This window comes from Leptonotus elevatus, chromosome 22 (assembly GCF_054856555.1).
Source record: "Leptonotus elevatus isolate MCC_2025b chromosome 22, RoL_Lele_1.0, whole genome shotgun sequence".
NCBI classification, from domain to species: Eukaryota; Metazoa; Chordata; class Actinopteri; order Syngnathiformes; family Syngnathidae; genus Leptonotus; species Leptonotus elevatus.
In genome coordinates, this window is record NC_141260.1 from 3,586,680 (window position 1) to 3,601,737 (window position 15,058).

Consider the following 15,058-nt stretch of genomic DNA (forward strand, 5'->3'; position numbering starts at 1 on the left):
TACTGAATATTTTGTAGAAACATTTCATCACTTGTAAAGATTTGTCTGTGTTGAATAATTTAGACAGGTGATAATTGCTGAAATTAAAATAACAGATTCATCACATTATTTTAAATGCATAATAATTAAAATGTATCACTCCCTTAACACTGAAAACAAAGATATGAATTAGACAATGGTTGGTTCTTTTTAGTGGTTAAAAAAGTGGATGTTTGAATTACAATTTTTATCTTTTTATATGTATTTATTTTTGTATGTTGATGTGCAAAAAACACATACAATTGGTCAAGCAGCGCATCCACTACCAGACAGCCTGTCCTGTATGTAGCAGTATGTCCTACTCGCAACCCGCGAGTGTTGTATGACACAATCCGCATTATTGAACCTTGCAGCTGCACGCAGCGCAGTTGCCCCCTTAAACTGGTCTCCTCGGATGCAGCGCGCTCCAACCTCACCATCCGGCTGCAACCCATCTTGTGATAGTTGGGACTTCGTGTTGTTTTCTCTCGTGCGGTTTTTTCTAATCCTAACCCTGATTGGTCCGTTTTTTCCCTGTCTGTGCTGTGGCCAATGACATTCGCTTGATTTTGGAAGGTTCTAGACGACGGACCCCTCTTGCTGATAGTTGGAGTTCGTGTTGTCCTATCTCTTTTCCCTGATTGGTCGTTTTCTGCTTGTCTGTGCTGTGGCCAATTAAAGACGCATGAATGAGACTATTTTAGAAGGTTCTCGACGACGGTCTCGTCCCATTTCATCTCGTCTGAGGTAAGTGTTGCACGGCAATTATTTTTAGTCTGATGTATAATGCTAAATAAGTGAGATTTTGTAAGTTTTCCCCATCCTAAACTACATCACGTTAATACTGGCGATGTATTGAAACGTATTTGATGTTTGAATATGGAGGTAAATATGGTGCAAAACTAACTTGTGCAAAAAATTTGTACCTGTAGAAAAAAGTCTAAATTTTTATCTGTAAAAGTCGTGATTTGTATCTCCTCTCCCCCACCCCCACCACCACGACAGAATAGACAAACACCTTACTGTATATTGTAGCAACGATGGATATACACAATTGAGATTTAGAGCCTACTCAAACTTTTCTTTGTTTTTGTTTTCTTTTACTGCACATTAAAACCTTAAAGTAAGATCTGCTAGCTCTAGCTAGCGCTATCAGGTGTAGTTAGCATGTAGGCTACCATGTCTAGCACTTAACTTTACCTATCTTGTTAAAACAGCAGCCGGATAACACAACGTTCAAATATGGAGGTAAATATGGTGCAAAACTAACTTGTGCAAAAAATTTGTACCTGTAGAAAAAAGTCTAAATTTGTGATTTGTATCTGTAAAAAAAAAGTGTGCCTGTAAAAAAAAAATTGTGTCTGTAAAAGAAATTTGTACCTGTAAAACAAATTTGTATCTGTAAAAACAAATTTGTACCTGCAAAAGTCATGATTTGTATCTGTACAAAAAATTTTTTGTACCTGTACAAAAACTATAAATTTGTATCTGTAAAAGTTGTGATTTGTACCTGTAGAAATGACAACTTGTAGTCAAAGAAGTCTCCACTAGGAGTCACAAGTGGGTTTTCTGCTGCTGTTCAGTGACGTGAGTTTTGCCCCATTTGTCGCGCTACAAATGGAGCAAAACTAATTTGTACTTGTAGAGCGCCGTGATTTGTGCTCGTAAAGAAGGGGGCGGGCTCTGGTGTAATGAAGGGTTGTTTTGACCAATCAAGTGAGAAGGATTTGAGCGGATTGGAGCGCAACCTCATTGGTTTAGCGAACGACGGTGGCGGGACTCGCGGAAGGATACAACAAGCAGGACACATCGTCGCCAACCAACATACATATTAAGAATACTTCAGTCTCTTTTGGTTTTTGCTATGACAAGGTAAGTATTATGTTACTTCATCATTCTTTCAAATATTGTTGTTAAAACGATGGTCATCCAACCTGTTTTTATGATTAGCATCACATATTTAGCTTTCTAGCTAGCTGGCATTTGATTTCATGCTAAAGCAGTCTAGTCGTTATCGTCATTTCTGGCGCCACGGACTTAATTGCATCTCATGCTTTGGAATATTGTGGCTATATGACAACAATGAACAACTAAACTACTTCATTATATGCCAAGAATGGTGCAGTGCGCTGCTCCCCTGTGTTGGTTAAAATTGTTATTTCTTGTATTAGTTAGCTGGCTAACAAACAAATTCATGTAGCTCACATATGCGCCATTGACAGGTACTGGAGGGAAGATGCACCCAATCGATGTTATGTATGTACACATTTGACTCCATAGTGTTCTTTATCTTGTTTTGCCTTCTAGAAAAATGACCGATCAGAGCAACAGCTCTTCGCTGCAGCAGCAGGTGAGCGGAATATCGCTACTGTCTTGACATTAATGGTGTGTTTTTTTTAAGTGGGTGGTCGACATATAGTTCACCAGCGCTCCCTTGAGCTTCTCGTAGCTTCAACTCAGTGTCTGAGTTCTTTTCAGGTCTATTTTGCATACAGTATTCAGCACGCACACCATGGGCCTGGTGCGGTTCTTGTCAAAGTAATAGTTATGCAGTAGTCTAAACGCAAAGTTGTGAGCCTGATGTAGTTTAATTTAGGAGAGTTACCGGTAGCAAGTTTATATGTATAGCATATATGTATACAATAGTTACATAACAACTAACGGGAGTTTCCATTTTTAATATTAATTTATCAGTTATGATGCCGTACTACTACTACTGTTACACTCAACAGGACGAGCATTTCGAATAACCCAACCAACCTTAAAAAACAACAACTGGCCTTTTGTAAATAATTCAGGAAAATGAGACGTCATCCCTTGATTGTGTAATTTGACAAATTCCTCAGGCGTAGGTGGTATCACTTTCTTAGATGTGGTAATCATGAGCCAGTGTAATTAAGTAGGGGTGTGAATTGCCTAGTACGTGGCGATTTGATCCGTACCACGATTCATAGGTCACGATTCTATTCGATACCAATTAATCCTGATACGAATCTATAAATTGTTTATTGCGTGTGTTTGTTTTTAACTCAAATTTAGAAAATACTCATCAGTTAACTTGTACGTGTACACTGTAAGATTTGTATGAACATTTATTTATTTACTAATACTAAACTTCAGGTTCATAACTGTGAGCCACTGTATTTAACAACAATCTGTTGAAATCTGTTTGATGTTTGAACAGTATTGAAATAAAATATTAAGGCTTAATGTCCATTAATATAACATTCTTCCATGTTTAACGTATGAACCCTAACCCTAAAGTAAGACGTTGGTTGAATATTTCCATTAAAAAAATTGAGGTTTAAAAATAGATTCGGCCGCGTATCAAATCAATTCAAGAATTGTGCTGTGCGCTGTAATTTCGTGATATATTGCTGAATCTTTTTTTAACACCCATATAATTAAGTCATATTAGTATCAAACACTTCACAAAAAAGAACAGACATACTGCAACAAAATATTTACTGTATATTAAATCTGAAATATGATGTACTATCCAATATGATAAACAATGCAATATTAGTTTATGATCATTTACAGTCCAGCTGGTTTTCAAACCTCAACATCAAGAAGCTATATGACTTCCTTAGAGGATCTATCAGCGGACCCGTTACTTAAGCTGACCCATGAAATCTTTTCAGTGGTCCATCCTTGTTCCAAGATGTGTCTTTAAAACAATTTACTCCCTCCTTAAAACGGCTGCATAAGAAAATCTTTTGAGTTGCTTCCAAAGATTTGAAGGACAACTTGGAGCTCGTAGTTGTATGTTTCAATTAAGACAATCGAGATGAGCCCTTTTGTGTGATTTGTAGTGCTGTAGTTGGTTGTTTCCCCCTCTTTTTTGGGAATGTCTTGTATTTGATCCATTAAACAATTATTTAATTAATGTATCTTTTCATTTTTCAGCTGTTCAGCACATGTGACAACACATCCATTTAGTCACTCAAAAATCTCATGTTCCAGCTGTCTCTAATTGCTGTATGCAGCCTTCACATACCTCTATATTTTCAGAATACACTAAATGTGGAATCAGCAGTCCGTGTGCTGCTTGACTGCTTAAGTCATCAGCTTGGAAGCACCACAAGTTCTTCACCTGTTGCTCAACCTACATCCCAGCACACTGTTCAACCAGCAGCTATGAGGCCTACCAGCAGTGTCATAGCCAGACCAGGCACAGTGCAGCAAGAGATGCAGAGGTAAGTGGCCATTACAATGTGCTAGCTTGTTTTTGAAAAATGGAAGCCAATATTACATTGGTTAACGATATTATGATTTTAGAATGAGAGTACTCATGTGGTATGTAGCTTTAAAAAACAACAACTTTGTACCATTGAATTTAATTTTTTTTATTAAATATAATATATTTAGAATATATATTTGTCTTTGAGTCACTGACAGATATTAGATCCTTGACAATTTAATGTTCACTAATTAAAAACTTTTTGTGCTTCATAGATGTTTCCCAGTGTTTGCTTCTCGAGGTCAGAAGCGCAAAAGAAGTTTGGCAAATCCTCCTAATGTTTCTGTGTGTAAGTTGATAGAACTGCAGTTCTGTCTGCTATCAACAAACCTGGAAAAAACGCCAAAAGAGGAAACTTTTCTCTTGGAAGCGGGTCTTGGGAGGAGGACCATAAATATGGGTGACAATGCCGATCACGCAGAGGTAAGCCTAAAAGACAATTCTACACTTGAGTCTTGCCATTGTATTGTTTTTTAATGTTTTGTTTCCTTCTGTATATGTGTGTTTCCATTACCCTCAGATTTGCGCAAAATGCAAGTTGTGCAAAAGCAAACTGTTAATGGAAACACTGTAATTTAAAAAAAAATGCAAATATCGGCCCAAAATTTTTTATTTTCCCATGGTTTTTGAGACATGTCTAAATACAAGTATTTCGCAAAAGTGTAATGAAAATAGTGTTGCACGGGATACCGGTGCCAGTACCGTACCTTTATGTTTTGGTGTCAAAAACGGCTCGGTATAATTTTTTTCTTAGTACCGGTACTTAAAAAAAAAAATACGAGACAGCCCGCCAACTCTTGTTTTCTATCTACCGATATGTGGAAAACGCCTTAAGTAAGCGACACGCCTCTTTTAGCGTGTGTGCGAGAGGGCGCAGGAAGATAGCTTCACGCACTGAAGCGCTTGCTGGACGTGCACTCCTCGTGGAGAAGCATGAAGCGCTAATTAAGCTTATTAAGTGTAGTGCTCGCTGGACGTCCACGTAAGCTATGCAACAGCATTGGCATTGCCTACGCATGTTTTCAATCAGCACACGAAGAACACGTGTGGTTTTCAATTTTCAGTTTTAGAAAGGTTTTGTGACAAGAGCAAATGTTTTTCGTGAAGAAGCAGAAGAAAAATCAGCAATCATTCCTGCAGTGGACTTAGGCACGGTGCGTTCAATGAACAGGCACACAGTAGGATATCACACTTATGCATAGTAAAAGCTCAGACGACTGACAGAGCAACAGACACAGGTTGTGACGCATTTTTGACACTTCCCTTAAAAATAAGTGGAGTTTGAATTATTTTGTTCCCAATTTGTAGTATTTGATGATGCATTCGACTAATTAGGAGCGAAATGGAGAAGAGCCGAGACATGCACGAACAATCAAGCAACGTTACATTGAGTTATTGGAGTGCCACTATTGCCAATTTTTAAAACGGATGACATCAAATGCAGTCAAATACAGCACTTCAAGAATACAGAATGCAATGTGAAAGCACATACAGTATAAACATAAATATATACCGTATGTACATAAATTTAACATGTATACATCCCAATATTTCAAATTAATAATAAGTAAAAATAATTTGAAGTTCTTTAGCCAGTTTTAATTTTGCTGCTTTTGCTGATGTTTTAGAGTTTTGTCTAGCGTTTCAGTACCGGCATTGAGGTATTTTATGCAGGTTTTAGTATCAAAGTCAAAATTTCGGTATCGTGAAAAGACTAAATGGAAACCAGTGTTTTCCCCAGCGTTTTAATAGAGCGGCGAGCCGCCAGGCTTTTCTTGACCCTCGGCCAGGCTAAGCGTCCCTGGAATTAACCGGGTACAAAAAGAAAAAAGAAATTGCTCCACAAAATTCTAAATTCGCTCCTTAAAGAAAGAAAAAAAAAGGAGAGGAAAAAAGAAATTTGCTCCTCAAATGAAGTCATGATACGCAAAACTGCTCCGCAATTACTGCAAATAAATAAATTAATTCTGATCCTTGTGCGCATTGACTACCTCTGTCAAACGGACAACGAATTATAATCTTAAGATGTCGGTCGGTCTGTTTGGTTACCCTCCCGATACCGTCATTTGAATTTTCCACCATATCGCAAAACTGTTAATTTTCATTTGCAGCTAACAAAGTTTTATGAAAATTTATACATATAACAATTAACTATGTCAGCAGCACTTGCTTACTACTTTCAGATAAGCAGACTGCTCCAAGAAGAATATCCCAGGATGCGAGATTTACAAGGTGGCTGGTTTCTTAAAAAAGTTACAGGTATGGTTCTTCATTGGATACTGTTGAATTATTAACATTGTTTTTCAGTTTCAATTTATATTTTAGCCGTTTTGGATTTAGTTATAGCTGTGTAGCTCAATGAATAGTATTGTCTATTGTATTCTTATCTGTCTCTCTTGCCTGGGAAAGAGGGAGTAGAGTTTGTACCAGTCTCAGTCGGTCGAGTCCAAGGACAGGCTGACTTATTATTGTTTAGGTCTAATCTGATTTGTATTCCTGGGAACTTCTGCCTTTTTGTGAATGGGAGGGGAGAGGAGACTTTTCGTATTCACCCACTTTTCAATAAATAATGATGTGCAGGAGAAGGAGGGACACACACTTTTGAACAGAACACTGCTTGGGTGACTTCATTTGTGTGATCAGAAGCTTCTGATAATTATAATACCTTTGCAAAGGGACAGAATCTCACCATTCAGTTAATTGAACACGCAAAGAGTAGAATACAAATATTGTAAACTCTAACAATACATACTTCAATTTTCTTTGATTTAATTTTGTTTTTTATACCAAGCTCTAAATTATCCGACAGTGTGACACTTCGAGGCTGTGGTTGCCAAATAAGGCATTTGGTCCCCTTCATCTGAAGCCTTGTTTACAGCTTTTCTCATTGATGTCTAGTGAAACCTGGCAGTGTATAATGAAAATGAACTGCCATTCTCAGATGCCAAAATTAACCACACTAACTTAAGTGTGCATCGGGCAGCAATATACATGCATTAATGGGCTTTTGTTCGTTTAACTTGTTCAGGTTCAACGCTGCCAGTTGTTGCAAATTAAGATAAGTTGGTTAATCATGACTACATGGACAATTAATTGCATTATCAAATGTGATATATAAAAAGAAAAGCACGTTGCGGATGATGCCTGAATCCATTGGTACATTCGTGTCAGTAAGATAGCCTGAGCACACACAGGTTGTCATGTGTGTTTGATGTAATGGTACACGATGTCCTGTTTGGTGCGCTAACACACTGCCACGTGTAATGTAAACATTAGTCAGTTAACTCGTGTTTTTTAACAGCTAAAACAAAGCTACTGTACGCCCGTAGTTAACATCAAAACAGGAACACACATGCTTGCTCACAACTTTCTCCGTTTACGAACTCAAATTGACAATTCCGAAGTTCTGGCATCTCTTATATTTCCACAATGTAACACCGTGACAACAACGTGACAAGCATACAAAGCAGGCATATTGTTAAAATTATAGTTTTTCACGTTCTCAAAACAAAACAATCCTCACAAATCAAATTACGACGATCCAAAGTCTAATACTTTTCAACGAGTGGAAAGCTTCATTTCACCAACGATAATTTCTGCACTTGAGGAAAGTGGAAAATCGGATTTATCCCACTTAGATTGTCAGTTCCGACCTCAAAGCGTTCAAGGAAAATGCACAGTAAATACATGATATAATATGTTCACGTGACACAATGTGTTTTGGAATGACTGTATTAACCAGAACAAATAAATTACTGTAATCAGCAATCTTTGCTGTTTACATTTGCCTCTAACGCTTTTAGGCCAGAACTGGGTCACTCCCAGTGGGATAAATCTGACTCCAAACCATATGCAGTATATGACTGCCATTTTGACGTAGCATCACAATTGTCAATGAAAACACTGAAAGTTACAAAACATGACATATTTGTCACAAGGCCTCAGCAGAAACTCATAATCTTTGAAAATCCCCCCCTTTCAGGTACATACCTCTTTTTTTAATTTTGTTGATCAATTTAATACTTCTAAATTATGCCTACTAATGCCACAGAATGGTTTCCTAGTATTATTGCAACTTTGCGTAGTTGAATTAATTGTGAGTGTAACATTTTATTTATTAATGTCTGGAATGCTGTTACAAGCTGCAAATTTAACCATCATAGTAATTGTCTTTATTATAATTATGTGCATACACCAACGAATTGAAGCTGTAAAGTAATGATGGTTATTTAACTGCAGCAAGTTGGTGATGCGTTATTATTCTGAACATGATCTAAGTAGTCAAGTAATCGCCACAACTGTTTGTGATCAGTGGAATTGCAAACTACCGATAGTTTGCGGCATATCACAAATATATATATTTTTTGTGAATATCTGAAAAGGTTATGGTGGTATATTTTGTTTGTTGATGAAAGTCCTTCAAATTTGTATAGTTTCTGTTACGGTGTGGTCACGGGGCGGTGTGGTGTCTGTCGGCGTGTGAAGTGGAGGACCCAAAATGCAGGGAGGCAGGAGAACCACAGCAGGAGCGAGACTGGCGTGCTTTATTTTTCAGAAAACACTAACCAGGGTACTGGTTAATGCTAACTAAACAACAAACTGAAAAGTTACAAAATCAAACTGACAGCCAGAACTCCGGTGGTGACCGTGACAAGCGGCAATGATCGCACGCCGACTGATCACCACCCGGGAACTAAATACACCCACACTAATTGGGTAACTCGCCACACCTGGGGCCAGGCACAAGTGGCCGAGGGCCCGGATTGGTCAACCCGCGGAAAGGCTGGAACCCACTCAGGACCAATCGGGACCCTCAACCAAAACCAGATCTTCCCAGACATGACAGTTTCTTTGTTTGTTTTTCTTACTTTTTAAGGAGGCGGTGGACAAAGAAGATTAAATCCTGTGGCTCAAGGTTCACAAAGATACACTGCCAAATCTCTCAAAACTGCTTCGAACAATGGGAAAAATGTGCTGTACATTGTCCCTCTTCAAGAAGAAATAGATACTACCCCACTGCCGTATGATGCTGCTGAGTTCAACAAAATGCCCAAAAATGGATGCATGACCTGTGGCCAGATGGTTCCATTGCCCTTGATCCAGGTCCACATTGAGTCCTGTAGAGCTCATGTAAGTTGTCTTTACAAATGTTTCCCTAATAGATAAAATCAAATTATTACATTTGCTCAGCTGTGGTAGCATTTTTTCCCTTTATCTTTGTAGTCTAAGGGCTATCTTTTCGTACCCAGCTCTAATATAGTGCAAAGCTCAGTCTACTCTGCACTTGGTTTGATTTTTGTTGTATTTGACTACTCCTTTACTGGCCAATGATAATGGCTCTACTTATTATTTCAGTTCATTGTGAGGCACACGGCCTACATCCATACGTACATTCGTGACTGGCTGAATGTTGGCTGAATATGCGTGGCAGGAAGTTCACGTAACTTAAAGGCGCATGTCAAATTTTGGAGTGTTAAAACAACCATATTTATCACCCACACATGCTTAAGAAAAATGTTAAAGGACAGGAGGCACTACTGTGGCACAATGGCTGTTGCCCCTATTTTTCCTGTTTTGTCAAATAATGATGACGGTTTCGGGACGGAAACGTAAGGTTTCTCCTTGAGCGTGACGTCAGGCGTTTGCACGCTCTCACGCTCTGCAGAAGCGCTGGCAAGGTGGAAGTGTTTGGGGGTTGTTTCTAAGAGTCCGTGGGAAAAACAAGTGTGTGCGACAGCGGATATAAAAGTGTGTAAAGAGGTAAAACAAAAATATCACCAAAAAAATCAATAATTATCTTAAGCGGGTAAATGAATAAGTCAATTAAATGAAAAAAAAGTAGGTAAGTAAGTGTGTTTTAAGAGTGGGTAGAGATGAAAGTGTCCTAATATTTAACGGAAGTTCAATCCATGGGGAGAGATTTTTGTAAAATCTCCCAAACTTTCTAGAGAGGAAAATAATGTGCTGTTAAGCACAATTTAAATTTAAGTAAAACAAAAAAGTTGATTATCTAGAAATGAAAGTTGGTCGATCATTAGTAAGTGGGAATATATTTTTATTGTCTTCTTTATTCATAATTGTTCTTTCACCGTGCGAAAATATTTATATTTAATCCAAATACCTGATTATTCAATAGAATTTTCCATATGATGTTTGAATACCTAAATATTTGATAGCTGCAGCACTAGAGGGGATGCTATACTGTACCATACATAATATAAATGGATAATGAAAGAGATGACCTGACGCTTGGGGAGGACTGGCCAATTGGGAATTTAATGAGTTTCCCAAATGCCCAGTCCATCCACGGCGACAAATCAAATAGTAATGGCTTGATGCCGGTCGAACAACGAATCGGCATGTTGGACACTGCACCACCGCTCCCTGGAAAAGTTCAGGCTCAGGATTTTTTTTTTAACTTTAAGCCCTTGATAACACCCAGTGGTGAAGTCCAGGGTATACGCGGGTATACTGAGTATACCCACTTCTTTTTCAGTCAGCATTGAGTAAGTCAGACACCTATGCTGTTTTCGTGTGTAGGGTGTTTCAGTTCTCCGAAGTGCTTTGGAGAACTGAGACACCCTGGCCTACACACTCACACCTATCAACGGCAACGTTCAATTGAGCAGCGTTACAGAAGTTGGAAGTCCGTGGCATGTTGCCCATATCTGCTACTATACGTGCTGGTTGCTATAAATCAATAAAAAAATATACTTTTTTTTTTATTAACTAGTAATTGACATTTGATTATTTTCCACTAGAAAACCTGACGATTTCTCACCGCACACTTGTTAAAAATCACAGGGTTAACAGATAAAAGTCATTTTAAGCATAGCAATTTTTTTGTCAAATTACTTCTTTTTTAAACTCCTGTCACAGGCACCTGTCTATGAACATTTGGCTTTTTCGGTGGAACTGTCAAGTTTGTCTTATGAAAATTCTATTCATTTGATTCCATATTTTCCATAGACGAAGGATGATTGTGAAGACGAAACGGTCCCGACAGCAGAACATGATTTAGAAGTAATTAGTGAGGTAAGCAATCCGTGTATTTGTGTAACAGTAGTGTGTTTATTCAAATGTCATGATCTGCTATACTTTGTTCTATATTGTATTCAACAGTTATGTTACTTCTACTTTATGAAACCATGTCTCTATATGCTTGGTACTTTTAGGACTCCTGTCCAATTTGTGGAAATATATTTCCTGCGGAAATTGTTGCACACCATGCAAGTTCATGTGGTGACAGGTATGACAGACGTAAATTTAGAGATATCAAAACTGCATGAGAATATGCACAAAATACTACAATTAATTTATTACTTATAATGGTGCTTGAAATGTAAAGCGTAAATTTCCCCTTAGGGGTAGAGTTCGCCAGTCGGCGAGCTGGCGGACTCAGTAACAGGGGTTAACTTTCACAAAGAACGCTGGGGTGACGACCGGGGCCTTCCCCCGCTGGGCCTGGGGTTCGGGGGTGTCGGCCGCCCTCCGGTGCCCCCATCTCCTCCTTCTGCCCCCGGTGTTCCGTCCCTCCACACGGCGGGGGGTGGGGTGGGCGCGGCTGCCCTCTCCGCTCCGCTGTCGGGCCCCTCTTCGGCGCCGGGGGCGGTGGTGGGGGTTGTGGGGGTGGTGGGGTGTCTGGGGAATTGGGGACCTGGGGGCGGCTGGGGCTGGGTTGGGGTGGGTGGCGGGGGTGGATGGGGGGCGGGGGTGCGGGGGTTGGGGGCCGGTGGGGTGCCTGGCGGGCCTGCAGTGCCCCGTTCTGCTGCGTTGGGTCGGGGGCGCGGGCCGTGTTGGGGCGGGGGGCGCTCCTGCTCCTGGGATTGCTCTTCGGCCGGTGGTCCTGGCGGGGCCCGGGGGTCGTCCTTTGGCGCTGCCGCGGCCTGGGGGGCCCTGAGGTGTTGCGCTTGCTCTGTTCCGGCAGGGGTCAACGGCTCCCCTCTTTGGTGGAGATTTTCAAGCATGCCAGATCCACCACACCAGCATCTACCGAAACTCAGACACAATCTGTTTCCTCCTCAGGTCATTGAATCGGTGGAGGCTGGTGTCTGTGGATCTCACTCGGCTTCGTCTGTCCTTCCTTCCTTTTCTCGGTCTCTCCTTCGGTCTCTTGAGGCCTCCCTGATTTTATGTTTTTTGGATTTGTTGGGGTCTGGATGTTTCTTGGGTTGGGGAGGAGTTCTGGTGGGTGGTGCCTGGTCGGTGCTGGATTTCACCTTCCTTGGTTTTCTTTGGTCCCCTCGGGTCTCCTGACGGCGGTGTTCGGTTTAGGTGAACGGTATGAGATTTTTTCTAATAGGTTTTTTTGGTGAGCTAACAAATACACGCACGCACGCACGCACGCACATACACATACTCACCCACACACACACACAAAAAAAATAAAAAAATAAAAAAAATAAAAATAAATAAAGAGCAATGATGATGACATTTCCGAATGAACAATACTGAGCTCTTTAAGAAAAAAATAAAAAATATATAAATAAAGCGTAAATTTCTTCATGTAAATCGTCAGGTACATTTTCAAGATATAAAATTGTACATAATTTGACACATGACCACTGTGTATGAGTTTTCTTTTTTGGATGATGCAAGTGTGATAATCAAACTGTATAAAATGTTTGTTTTTTTTCTTAATATGTGTGCTAAAACGTGTGTTCATTCAATCTTTTTCAAGATTTCCATGTGGTAGCTCCACTTCTGCACAATCATATATGCCGAGTGACCACATGACTCAAAGCAGCACTGGTGCATCAGTTATCTGCTCATCACCTGATATAACGACATCAACAGCGACCCTCTCAACAGACAATACCCTTTTACAGTCCAGACCTGATGAAATGGATGAGATGCGTTAGTATTTGTCTAAAAAAAATTATGAATAAATAATGACATGTTTGGATAATAAACATTGGAGAAGACGTAATGGACCAGGAAGCCAGAATCCTCACTTTTTACAAGACTCCCAATATAGATTGGGCCAAACCATTTCAAGCTAAACTAAAAGGTGCTGTAAACAAACCTCAATTCAAACATGTTGTTTTTGAGTATTGTATTCGTAACATGTTTTGCTTTTTATATATTTGTAGGGGTGCAGATAAGTAGCATGTTAGTGCGCATGAGCACCAAAATTACAATAATGTAGTAATGTACTTGTTAAACTTATTTTTTTTTCTTTTCTTTTTTAAGTTCACACTTAAAGCTTTCTATGAACAACCGCTAAGACAGCTAGCTTGAGTAGCCTATCTCCCTGGAAACTGATGCATTTGCATGGAGATGTGGCTGAAGGCGTCGTACAAGTGCTGCCAGAAGGACAGTTATCTTCGCATCACTGTACTGTGGCTACGGCAGTCATTCAAAATATGTAATGACACGAAAGTGGTCCATGTTGCATGTTGCATGAATATTTTTATTGTGGGAGTACAATGCTGTAACAACAGCAATCCCACATGAACATATGAAAACATGAAAAATACAAATTTGAAGGCCAGAAAACCCATGACCTGAAAGATGGATGTGATTGCTTGTGTTTTTAGGAGATGTGGCCATTGGAGAAGGGGTTAACAGACACTTCTTCAGTATGATAATGCACAAGTTACAACATGGTTTCAAACTTGATTGCGGTAGGTCTTAAAGAATCCTAAAGACACTGGCCCAACTCCACTAAAGGTTGTTTGTTTAAGTTGCAAGGCAAAATAGAACATAAATGTTAGATAATTGACTCATGATCTTATGAAGGAATTACGTGCACCATCCTGGCAGACAGCTTTAGTTATGGTCAGTGATTATATTGCAAATTATTGTAAATTAATCATTCAGCAAATACAAGTTATCATTCAGCTATACTATGAATAACTAACAACAGACAGCATAGCCATAACACATGACAAATCTGTCAATCTAAAGATTAATACACAATCATAGGCAGGAAATTGCAATCATGTGGTTATTATAACCGTATTGAACATAAAATGGCAAACCCCATTAACATTTTTTTTAATTTTTTATAGGAACCGCATGCGGCACTGTGCTGTTTGAAGGCCAACCAGATCATTTAATTCCTGCCACTTCCCAAGTATTTGCACAGAATGACCTGTTTGTCATGGCAGGAAGAATGATTGGGCATTCTTTCCTTCATGGGGGCCCTTGTCTGTTAGGTATTAGCCCAGCAGTAATTCATGTGTTGCTTGGTAAATCACCACAGACAGCGACAATCATGTTAGAAGATGTGGCAGACATGGACATCAGGGAGACCATACGCCCGGTAAGTACGGTAAAGTGCAAGGTTATCCATTGGAAAACATTGTCATTCAATGAAAAAATATGGACTATACTTTTACTTTTTAAATGTAATTTATTGGAAATAAATGTGCGGTATTTTCTTTTTAAAGCTGTTTGAGAATCAAGAATCTGCTGGAAAGGAAGAAACAAGTGAAAAAAGAGGACTCAATGAGTGTCAGACAACGGCTGTTAATGACCTGGCATTGGCATGGGACATGCCTATATTAACGGCTAGTAACAGCACCTGGCTCCTTCACAATCTACTTCAGCATGCAGTAAGTGTGGCTGACTAGCGTTATATCCATCAAAAGTTGTCCTACTTAAGTGTCTCCTATCTAACAGTATATCATGCTTTGATAAATGTACATTTTACACATTACCTCTGTATATGTAACTGGATAGCCGATAGGCCAATTCCATATTACTACTCTCAATAAATGTTTCTCGGCATACAATTGTTAACTTTGTATACATTTTTACTGTTTTACTTTATATTTTAACCATTTTGTAATT